We start from the raw sequence: 10,409 nt of genomic DNA on the forward strand, positions 1-10,409 counted from the left end.
ACTACTAATGTGAGTTATGCTACAGATATTGTTCACATATGATATACTGCAACACATGCACTGCAGATGTTATCCTAGGTTCTGTCAGCATGTTATATTATGCTATTGGCATGTTTCTTTGAAAGTTATCTCACCATAGATATAGATTTATTGTCATAGCTGTACAAACTGAGACATAAATAATGGCTACACGATATAAAGAGAAATCTCTATCTCTCTCTGGTCCCAGGTCCACCTGTAGGCCTCTCTATCCCACATGTGGTCTATCCCATGAGTCTACCATTATTATCTGCCCCTGAAGAGGCATATCCTCTGGCTGTCTGTCTCTCCCTCTTATCTCTCTGTTCACAGGTCCACCTGTAGTCTTCTCAGCCCCACAGGTGGCCTATCCTCGAGGTCTACCAATACTTTATATCTGACCATGAAGATGTGTTTCCTCTGTCTCTCTCTCCTTGGTCCCTGGTCCAACTATAGATTCATATGCCCCAGATGCAGTCTATCCCCTAGGACTTCCATTATTATCTTCCCCATAAAAGGTATATACTTTGTCTCCTTCTCTGGTCCCAGTCCACCTGGTGCTTCCTCTGCTCCACTACTAATACTTTGTATTTGCCCCTGAAGATGTGTATCCTCGGTATCCCACTCCCTGGACCCTCATTCACCTGTACCTTAATCTGCCCACAAATGCTCTGCATTCTAGGTCCTCCATTATCATTTATTATCTTCCCCTGAAGAGGTGTATCCTATGCCTCTCTCCTGGTCCCTGGGCCACATGTAGCTTCCTCCAACCCAAAGGTGGTCCATTCTCTAAGCCTACAAATACTATATTATCTGTCTTTAAACACATATACTGTCTGCCTGTCTCTCTCACTAGTCCCACGTCTACCCAAAGTTGGTCTATCCCCTAGGTCTACCGTTGTTTTCTGCCCCATAAAGGGTATATCCTCTATCTCTCTCCCTGGTCTGCGTGTAGCTTCCTCTGCCTCTGAGGCGGTCTGTCCTCTAGGTCTCCCAATATTTTATTACCTGCCCTTGAAGATGTGTAACCTTTGTATCCATCTCTCTCTGGTCACATGTCGACCTGTAATATCCTGTCACTGAGGAAGTTTGCCTTCTGTCTCTCTCTCGGATGGTAAAGTTCATATCCTTCTCAGAAGTTGTCAGTCTTGTCACTATTCCTTGGACTCGGTCTCATAGGCAGCCCCTGAACCTTAGAGGTGCCTCAGATAGCCTGGGCACCAGTTGCTCTGCACATTTTCCCTGCTTTGTTTTCTGGCTGCCTTTCATCTTCGACCCTGTCTAAGGTGATTGACCATTGGGGCAGGCGAGGGTGGGCTCCAGCTCCAAGAACCCCAGCGGGCCCCGCTCCACAGACCTGACGCCTCAATAGAAGAGTTTCTATTCTGCTAGCACCAAAGACGAGAAAAATAGAGGACGTTTCATCTTTCACATGAAAACTTAATAACTCTTGAACTAGGGGGACAGGGGCCAGATCATCTTCCCTGGCCCCATTCAACCTGAGGGGAGCTGCACAAAAAGAGATGAGTAAAAACACTTTTATATGTTGCGAGGAGGAGGGGAAAACGCACACTTCGCCCTTTTGATGTTAACTTTTTGTGAACTCTTGTTTTTGCAAGAAAGAAAGGGGCAAAATTGCTTGTAAAGTGTATCGAATAACATGGCATCTCTCCTCATAAGCGAGCCTTTAAGTAATGTAATCTGTGCATAACACACTTCTAAGGTTACCTGTACATTAGAGTGTAAGACAGTTTTTTTTCTTCTTTTCCCTTTCACGGAGGGTGGGGTGAAATGATGGCCTGTGGTGTACCTGGGCAAGGGGATGAACGTTTTTTTTCTTTCACGGAAGCAGAGAGAGACAAGGGCTATCAATCACAGGCAGATCAGAGGAAGGCATTCCAGCCCTGAAAGACAACTTGTCGAGAGTGGGGAAAATGTCTTCTAATGGCGTACGGAAAATGCCTGTTTGTTTTCCAGTAACCCAGGAACTGTATTTGCACAGGGCCAGGCAGACTGCGTATCACCTGTGGCGATTTTTGAGCTGGTCAGGTGCAACCGGAATGCTCCCCTCCCCTTTCTTCTTTATCTCTCTTTCATCCTCTGGTTGCTACATGTTTGTTTTTAATCACCTCCGTCAAACTCTATCTTCACTTCCTTATAAATGTCATGCTTCTCTTCGCCTTTCCTGTCCTACTGTCGTCCCTTTACGTTTTTAACACCTCTCCTATTTATGTACTTCTTCATTGTCTATTTTGTCGCTTTCCTCTCTGTTTTTGTTTTCCAAAATGTATCTGTCTTTAATCATGCACTCCTATTTGATCCCCCGTCTGTGTTGGGTGTTTTCACCTTTCTTGCTGCTTCTCTTTTCTGCTTCTCTTTTCTCATTCATACTTTACTTTTCTTCTTGTACTCTTTTTCCGTCTTTCTTGCTTCTCTCCCTTTTCTATGTCATTGGTTTGTTTCTCGTCCCTTCTTTCTTTCCGTGTCTTTTTAACTCTTACCTTTCTTTTTTTTAGCTCCCTCGTTTTTCCATGATTTTTTTTTTATAGTTTGTCTTCATTTATTTCTTTCTATTTTCTTCTCTATAGTTACATTATTTTTGTCGTACTTTTACTGTTTTCCCAAATCCCTCACATTTCTTCAGCTGATGCTTTTTAGCTTTGTAAAGCTTCCTTCTCTGTGTATTTGTGATTTTCTTTTTCCTTCATATCCTCTTTATTTACTTTCCTTCTCTTTCTCAACTTGTCTTCCTTTTCTTCCTTTATGTCTTTGTTCGTTCCCTCTTCATCTCATCCTTCTTTCATTTATCCTTTCTTCAACACTTCAAACATCGTTTTTTTCTGTTGATACCTTTCTTCCTTTCATGCTATTTATGTTACCATTTATTATTCCTCGTTTCTTTATGTGGTTTTGTGGTCATGTTGTTGTTTGTGGAACAGGAAAAAACCGAGTCCAGATCCCAGCAACACCGTGACCAACTTTGTGAGCCTGCGTCCAGTTCAAGTTCCCTCATCTCTCTGTTTCCTGGTTCCCTTCCCCGACCAAACTGTGAGTGGTTAGAACAAGTTCACCTCAACACAAAGCACTTCATGTTAAAATTAAGACAACCTTCATTCTTTCTTTTATGTCCTCACTTTTGTGGCTATTTTCCTTTATGTTGCTGACTTTTTATTCTCTGACTCAATTTGTATTTCATTTTCTTTGCTTCGTGACCTCTTCTAAGCTTCGTGACCTCCATCATTCTCTTTATTTGCCGCACGTGGTTTGTTATTGTTCTTTTTTAGGTTTAATTATTAACCTTCTCTGCTCCTTTGTTTCATTCTTTTTTCTGTCAGTTCTTCTTCTATCGTCCCAAATTTACTTTTGCCCTCTTTCTTTCTGACATCTTTTTTCCACCCCTCCCCTTTTTCATGTATTCTCTTTCTGAATACCTCTTTTCTTTCCTTTTGTTCCTGTTTTCATTTCTTCTTAGTTTCAAGTATTATTTCCAATTTTCTTCTTTTTCTCTTCCTTACAGTGTTATTCATTTGATGTTATCCATTTACTCTCCTGCCTCGTGTTTTGCTCTTTACCTCTGTTTTTACTTATTAACTTACCACTTTCTTTCTCTTATTCCTTTCTCACTTTTTCTTTTGTCTTTATTTCTAACTTCCCTGCTATGCTTCTTTTGATCTTCAGCTTTCTTTCTATTTCAATTTCTCTTTTCTTCATTCTTTTCTTTACTATGTTCTTTCCCTTTCCGGGTCTTCCCTTTTCTTCCAAACGCTTTTTTATTATTAATCTTTTGGCAACCTCTTCCTTCCATTCTGCCTTTACTCCACCTTATAATGAATGCTTCACTTAATCCCTTCCCCATCTTTTTTTCTTCCTCTTTCCGGTTTAAATTTACTGCAGGACTATTTCTTCCTTCCCTCATCCTTTCGTCCATCCCTTTCCTTTCATCCTCTCTCCTTTTCTTCATTTCGTCCCTTTCTTTCATCTTCTCCCCACTACTTCGCTTTTCTCCTGATATTCTCATCGCTCAGAGCCAGCCCCTCCGCGAAGTCAGTTTTCCTGCTGTTCGTTACTGAATCCTTTCACCTCCTGTAACCTCTCCATGTACCCCAATTTTGTTATTACAGAACCCAGCTCGGCTTCCCGCAAAAAAGGGTTGTGGCTTCTTGTTGTCATACCCGAGACCCGGCCTTTGTGAGCGCATAAAAGGTCGTCGGCGCTCCGATTACACAGTAAAATGTCTAATTACGTTAATGTTCGTCCCCACGCGATGAACTCTCGTCAAATGGCCGATGCCTTATTGATGAAGGAGCTTCAGTTTCAAGGGCCGGCGGCGGCAGGTGTGTGATACAGTACATGTAGCGCCAAGAAGCAGCTTAGCTACCAAAGCATGCTAAACAAACGTGCATAGTGATCGAAAATATGAGTGGATTGGGCAAATAAATACTAGAGATTGAGGCTCACGAAAAGGCTGTGTAAGGAGTCTCAGGAGCACTGAGACATTGTTGGAAGTTTGGGAACTGGACAGAAAGTTGGGAAGCTTGGTGTGCATGGAAGACTGTGAGGAACTTGGCCGGACAGACAATGTGAGGGACTGCGGCACATGGACACATTATGTGAAGAGCGTGTTACCCATGCAGAGACTGTGAGAAGCTTGGAAACAAGAACTGGCTGTGAGAGCAGCTTGGGGTACACAGATAACACCAATATAGCGCACCTCACCTAAGCATCACTGGTCTGCTTGGGAAACTTGGACATACAGACAATATGGGGTGCTTGGAGTTCAGGCAGCATGTGGAGCTTGGGCACATGGACGAACTGTGAAGATGTTGGTCAACAGGCAAGAGTGGGACCTTTGATCCACAATATGAAGTGATTGGGCTCACTGACAATACTTTCAAAGCTTTGGGCATATGGGCCCACTGTGTGAGAAGCTTGGGGCACACAGACAGTCTGACATGCTTGGTTTACATTGACAGTTTACTTGAGGAGCTTAGGTGTACATGGCAGGATCTGAGAAAAGTTTTGAGGCACACATTTTGAGAAGATTGGTGCACGTGGCCACAACTGTAGTATATGGACAGACTGTGCGAGGAACGTGGGCAATAGACATAATGAATGATGAGTTTTGACACATGGCAACTACAGCTTGGAGCATCTGTAAAGACTGTTGGTGAACCATGGGGCACATGGACAGACAGCATGAGAAGCATAGGGCACACACAGTTAGGTTAGCTTGGTGCATATGGGCTGATTGTGCGAGGAGCTTGGGCAAATAGACAGTCTGAGAAGCTTGGTGTACATTGGCCGGTAGAATACTATATAATCCTGTTTGAAGAGCTTGGGCAACATATAGTGTGTGAGGATTTTGGAGCACATAAGCTGTGGAGCTTCAGTCACATGGACAGTGTCTGCAGCTCTGGTGTGCACCCAGAATATTGACTCCAGAATTTCGAAAGAACACAATATCGAGGACAACATATATTAAAAAAGAATATTAATAGGTAAGTGTAGAATTTGTATACATAACTTAACATAAATGTACCTATTGGTACATACATCTTCAAGGTATGTAGATGTGGAGTTAGGAAAAGAAAACCAGAAATCTATACTTCCCTGTATGCACTTACCTTTCAATATTTTTCTGTCACAATATTCTGGGAGTCGATGGTCAATAATACAATCACAGATCGGGGCTTATTGATAGCTCAGAGCTTGAAGCTCTGGGACTGGCAGGTAGTGTTAGGAGTTGGACTGATGGACAGACTGTGAAGAGCTCGGAGCGCTTGAACAGCAGGCAGTGGAAGGAGCCTGAGAAGATGGACTGACTGTGAAGGACTCGGAGCTCTTGAACTGCCTGGCAGTGGAAGGAGCTAGGACAGATCGACTGACTGTGAAGGACTCGGAGCTCTTGAGCAGCAGGCAGTGGAAGGAGCTTGGGCAGATGGACTGACTGTGAAGAGCTCGGAGCTCTTGAGCAGCAGGCAGTGGAAGGAGCTTGGGCAGGTGGAAGGAGCTTGAGCAGATGGACTGACTATGAAGGTCTCAGAGCTCTCTAACTGGCAGGCAGTGGAAGGAGCTAGGGCAGATCGACTGACTGAAGGACTCGGAGCTCTTGAACTGCCTGGCAGTGGAAGGGGCTTGGGCAGATGGGCTGACTGTGAAGAGCTCGGAGCTCTTGAACAGCAGGCAGTGAAAGGAGCCTGGGCAGATGGACAGACTGTGAAGAGCTCGGAGCTCTTGAACTGGCAGGCACTGGCAGGCACCTGGGCAGATGGACTGACTATGAAGAGCTCGGAGCTCTTGAACAGCAGGCAGTGGAAGGAGCCTGGGCAGATGGACTGACTATGAAGAGCTCGGAGTTCTTGAACTGCCTGGCAGTGGAAGGGGCTTGGGCAGATGGACTGACTGTGAAGGACTCAGAGCTCTTGAACTGCCTGGCAGTGGAATGAGCTTGGGCAGATGCACAGACTGTGAAGAGCTCGGAGCTCATGAACCTGCAGGCAGTATTAAGAGCTTGGACAGATAGACAGACTGTGAAGAGTTAAAGACGCTTGCACTGTCAAAGAGAATATTTAGATTCCAACACTTTCAATCTACCACTGTCATAGAGAGAAAGCCAATAAGGTTTAAGCCAAGAGTAGACTACATGCCATATTCGTGTGGTTTTACATGGTGCTGACATGAATTCAGAAAAAAAGACTTCCGGGCACTCACCAACAGGTAAGAGGGAGTTCATGCCGCAGGGAAAGGACTGGAATGTCAATGAGAGAGGCTGGATGTCACATAGAACTTATTGTGGTATCTCGATGTGGCAAGGATTGCCTGAGGAAGAGAATTGTTTCATGGTGAGATGAATGGAATGTCAGAGAGACGTCTATGGTGTCAATATAAGGCCAGGGCGATGAATGTGCTGTCATAGGAAGAGGACTAGGATGTCACTGTAAGGTTAGGATTGTGACATCATGAGAATGTTCTCTTCACACAGAAAAAAAATGTCTCATGAGAGGATTAGAAAGGCAACGAAAGAACGATGATGTCACTATAAAGTCAGGATTATGATATGATAGAGCATTGATTGTATCACGAAAAGATGGTGATATCAAAAGGAAGATTATGATGTCACTATAGAGCCAGAATGGTGGGATACAGTGGGTATACAACGTCACAGGAGGATTACAAGACAATGAGATACAGAATAGAACATCAAGGAAAGGATTATGAAGTCACTATAAAGTACGAAGATGATATCACATGGAAGATTGCAATGTCACTCTAAAGCGAGATTAATGGAATAGGCGCAGACACGATCTCATAGGTAGAGGATTATATTGCCGTGAGAAACGGTTTAGACTTATCAAGGGAATAAATGTGATGTCAATATAAAGTCAGATTATGATTTCTTAAAGCTGTGATTCTTATGTCACCAGAATATGATGATATCACATGGACGACTGTGATGTCACTATAAAGTCAGAGCGATGGGATGCGGGGTTATAATGCCTTTGGGCTAGGTCAGCGGTATGTAAGTACAACCTACATTCTTACATAAAATACATGCATAAAGTCATATATAAAGTCAAGATTAAGATGTTGTTTAGTGGTGATTGTTATATCACAAGATGATATCAAAATGAAGATTTAAATGTCACTGTAAAGCCAGAATCATGTCATAGGTGAAGATCCAATGTTGCAGGAAGAGGACTATTAATCTAGGTTGAGCTATACAGGTAGTAAATCTATGAGTAGATACATGAGGTACGAATTAGAACATCATGGAATAAACTATGATGCCATTAATGGCAGGGTTATGATATCCTAGAGTATGGATACTCAAAGTATGGCCTAGGGGCTGCATGTGCCCCTTCCCCCCTGACCTTTACATAGGGCCGCCTAGTCCACAGGAATATTGGGCTGCTGTTTACTGTACTCAGTACTAACAATAAAAAGATGTTAAATTGACAGGCAATCGTTTATTTGAAGGTTAATTGGTGTTAACGAAAGGATGTAACTAGAGAGTCCTGTGCTTAACTTTACAAATGTCTTCATTTTGGAAGACATGTTGCAGCAAAAGTGTAAAATGATGACATTCTCTGCAAAATTCAAAAAGTGTATTTAATTAACATGCAGAATCTTTTCACCTTAGTGCACTGATTATATCAGTGTATTGCGAATAATTAATTTAAAGTGATAGTTTTCAAACATTAATTTAGAAGCATTAATGCTTCCCCCTACCCTGACAACAACACCAACAGTGAACTACAGAGGCAAGTCAGTTCTTATGTGCACTTTTTGGGTGGCCTGGGTTCCTATTATACATGAACAACATTACAGTTAATTTAATCAATCAGAGCGCATGCCGTGAAATCATGTATTTCGATGTCCTTTTACATGTGATAAGGAAGAAAAAGGAGGGAAAGTGAAATTAAACAATTGCCTAGGATCGCAAAATTTGAAAAAGTGGGGAGGCTCGTATAAAACTCAGGTTTTCTGGTTTCACATTGTTCAATTGAGCTACTGTATGTCCTTCACTTCGCCTACACCTATCTTACCGACAATCCCCCATCACCCCCACGCATCCTCGCCCGACCACCGTCCTGCTGGTATCAATGCGGCCCACTGGCACATCACAGATCACACTTTTTGGCCCTTGGGAAAATGTTGTGAGTACCCATGTCCTAGAGTGTCATTGTAAAGAGCGGCTTGTGACGTCTATTACAGCGGAGAACCTTCCACGCTGCACAGAGCGACAAAGCCACCAGTATGTCATACAATTACCAATAATAATAATAAACCTTTTCTACTCTCTCTCTCTTTGGGAGCAGCAGGAAGACACTGATCTCATGCGGGAAAAATGCAAAGCAGAGAGAGGAGCTGGGGAAAGCAGAACGTAATAAACAGACAAGTCTGACACTTACCATCTGCCTGCGCAGAAAGGCTGCTCCGGGCTCCAGGGGGGCATGTGATCCTGGTGGAGGGTGCACGGCAGGTCAGACTGGAAAATGGAGAGCACCCGGCTAACTCTGCCTGAAGTGTCGCAGGGCACGAGCCTCCTGCCAGAAGCCAAGGGTGCCACTGAACTTGGGAGTTCTGGTGCTGCTTCTAGGGCAGGGTTACTGGCGCTGCTAGCACGGGGCGGATGATGCTTGTCCTGGTACAGGTGGCACTGGAGCTAATGTGGGTGTTCCTGATTGCAGTGGTGCTGCAGCTTATTATGGTATTGGAAGAACTAGTCGTGGCGGTGCTTCTGCTAGTATCAGCAGTACTGCGGATGCTTGTGGTACCAGACCTACTCCTTCCTGACAGTGGTTCTGGTATAGGTGATACTGCAGTAGTGGCAGTACTGGCCTTAGGGTGGTATGTCCCACGTCGCCTTCACATGGGCTAGTTTCAGAAGCTCTCCCCGGGCTGCCTTTACCCCCCTTCTCTCTCAGGAAACCTTGGTGCCGAAGTTGGGGGACAAGAGCTGGGCTTCGAGGGTACTCATTCTAAACACACGGCTCCAGCGGGATCCCGGAGGAACGAGCGTTCCGGTGTGCTGCCGGTCGGAAGGCTCTGCTGGGGTGGAATTGGATCTCCCAACTACCCGAGTGGCTTCTTAACTCGCAGAGTTCGTTGCGTCCGATCTCCCGTTTCCCTGGAGACGTTCTTGACCCCCTCTGCCTTGGAGCGGATCCTTTTCGTCCGACCGCTGGGGATGACTCTGCTCCCGCTCCTGTCCCCTGGATCTGCTCTCACTTGTCCCAGAAGTTCGCTTTCCTCAGCTGCAGAAGCGCTCGCTGTGGGCAGAGCTCAGCAAGTCCTGGTGACGTGTCCAGGAACCACCCCCAGGAACCACCCCCTTCCGTGTTTAATTCTACAATTCCACCCAGTGCAGAACACCTAGGGGGCCCGGGGAGGGAGGCAGAGAGCGTGTACTAGCCCATAAGTCTAAACGCCTGCTGGCACGGTTCCAAAAAGTATAGGAGCCCTGCTGAGAACTGCAGATACGGCCCATTTAAAGGATATAAACTCTCCTGAACAGTGGTGCGACAGCTCCTATATTCGTGCAGTGCATGAGTAATGCTGAAACTTGCTGCTGCTGTCTCTTTAGTCGCACAGCTGCGATTCAGAAGGGGGCTTTTGCTGAAACTTTAACATATAAGTAAAGCAACTACCAAAATTTGAGAGGAGCACTCAGTAATGTAATTAACAAACAAATGTTTATGGATTGATATGGATCTTCCTTTCCTTCTTTAATCGTTTCTTTATTTCATTTCTTTACAAAATGCAGAGGCACAGCCAACGCGTTTCATTCCCTTTTTTATGTGCCTTGGGAATTTCGTCAGGGCAATAGTTTCATAGTCTCAATCCCCTGTTCAAAGGGAAAAGCTCACCATGGGCGCAGACGAATAGTT

General features: G+C 44.5%; 1 protein-coding gene across 1 annotated transcript in view; it reads right to left on the bottom strand.

The window, feature by feature from the left end:
- The window catches only part of NTF4 (neurotrophin 4), a 148,151-nt gene extending 138,412 nt beyond the window's left edge, over positions 1 to 9,739 (bottom strand). Inside the window, exon 1 of the mRNA XM_078655156.1 lies at positions 8,931 to 9,739. The gene's annotated coding sequence lies outside the window, so the exon portion shown is untranslated. The remainder of the gene's footprint in view (positions 1 to 8,930) is intronic.
- Between the last annotated feature and the right edge of the window lie 670 nt (positions 9,740 to 10,409).

The sequence above is a fragment of the Lissotriton helveticus genome, chromosome 7 (genome assembly GCF_964261635.1).
Source record: "Lissotriton helveticus chromosome 7, aLisHel1.1, whole genome shotgun sequence".
Taxonomy (NCBI): Eukaryota; Metazoa; Chordata; class Amphibia; order Caudata; family Salamandridae; genus Lissotriton; species Lissotriton helveticus.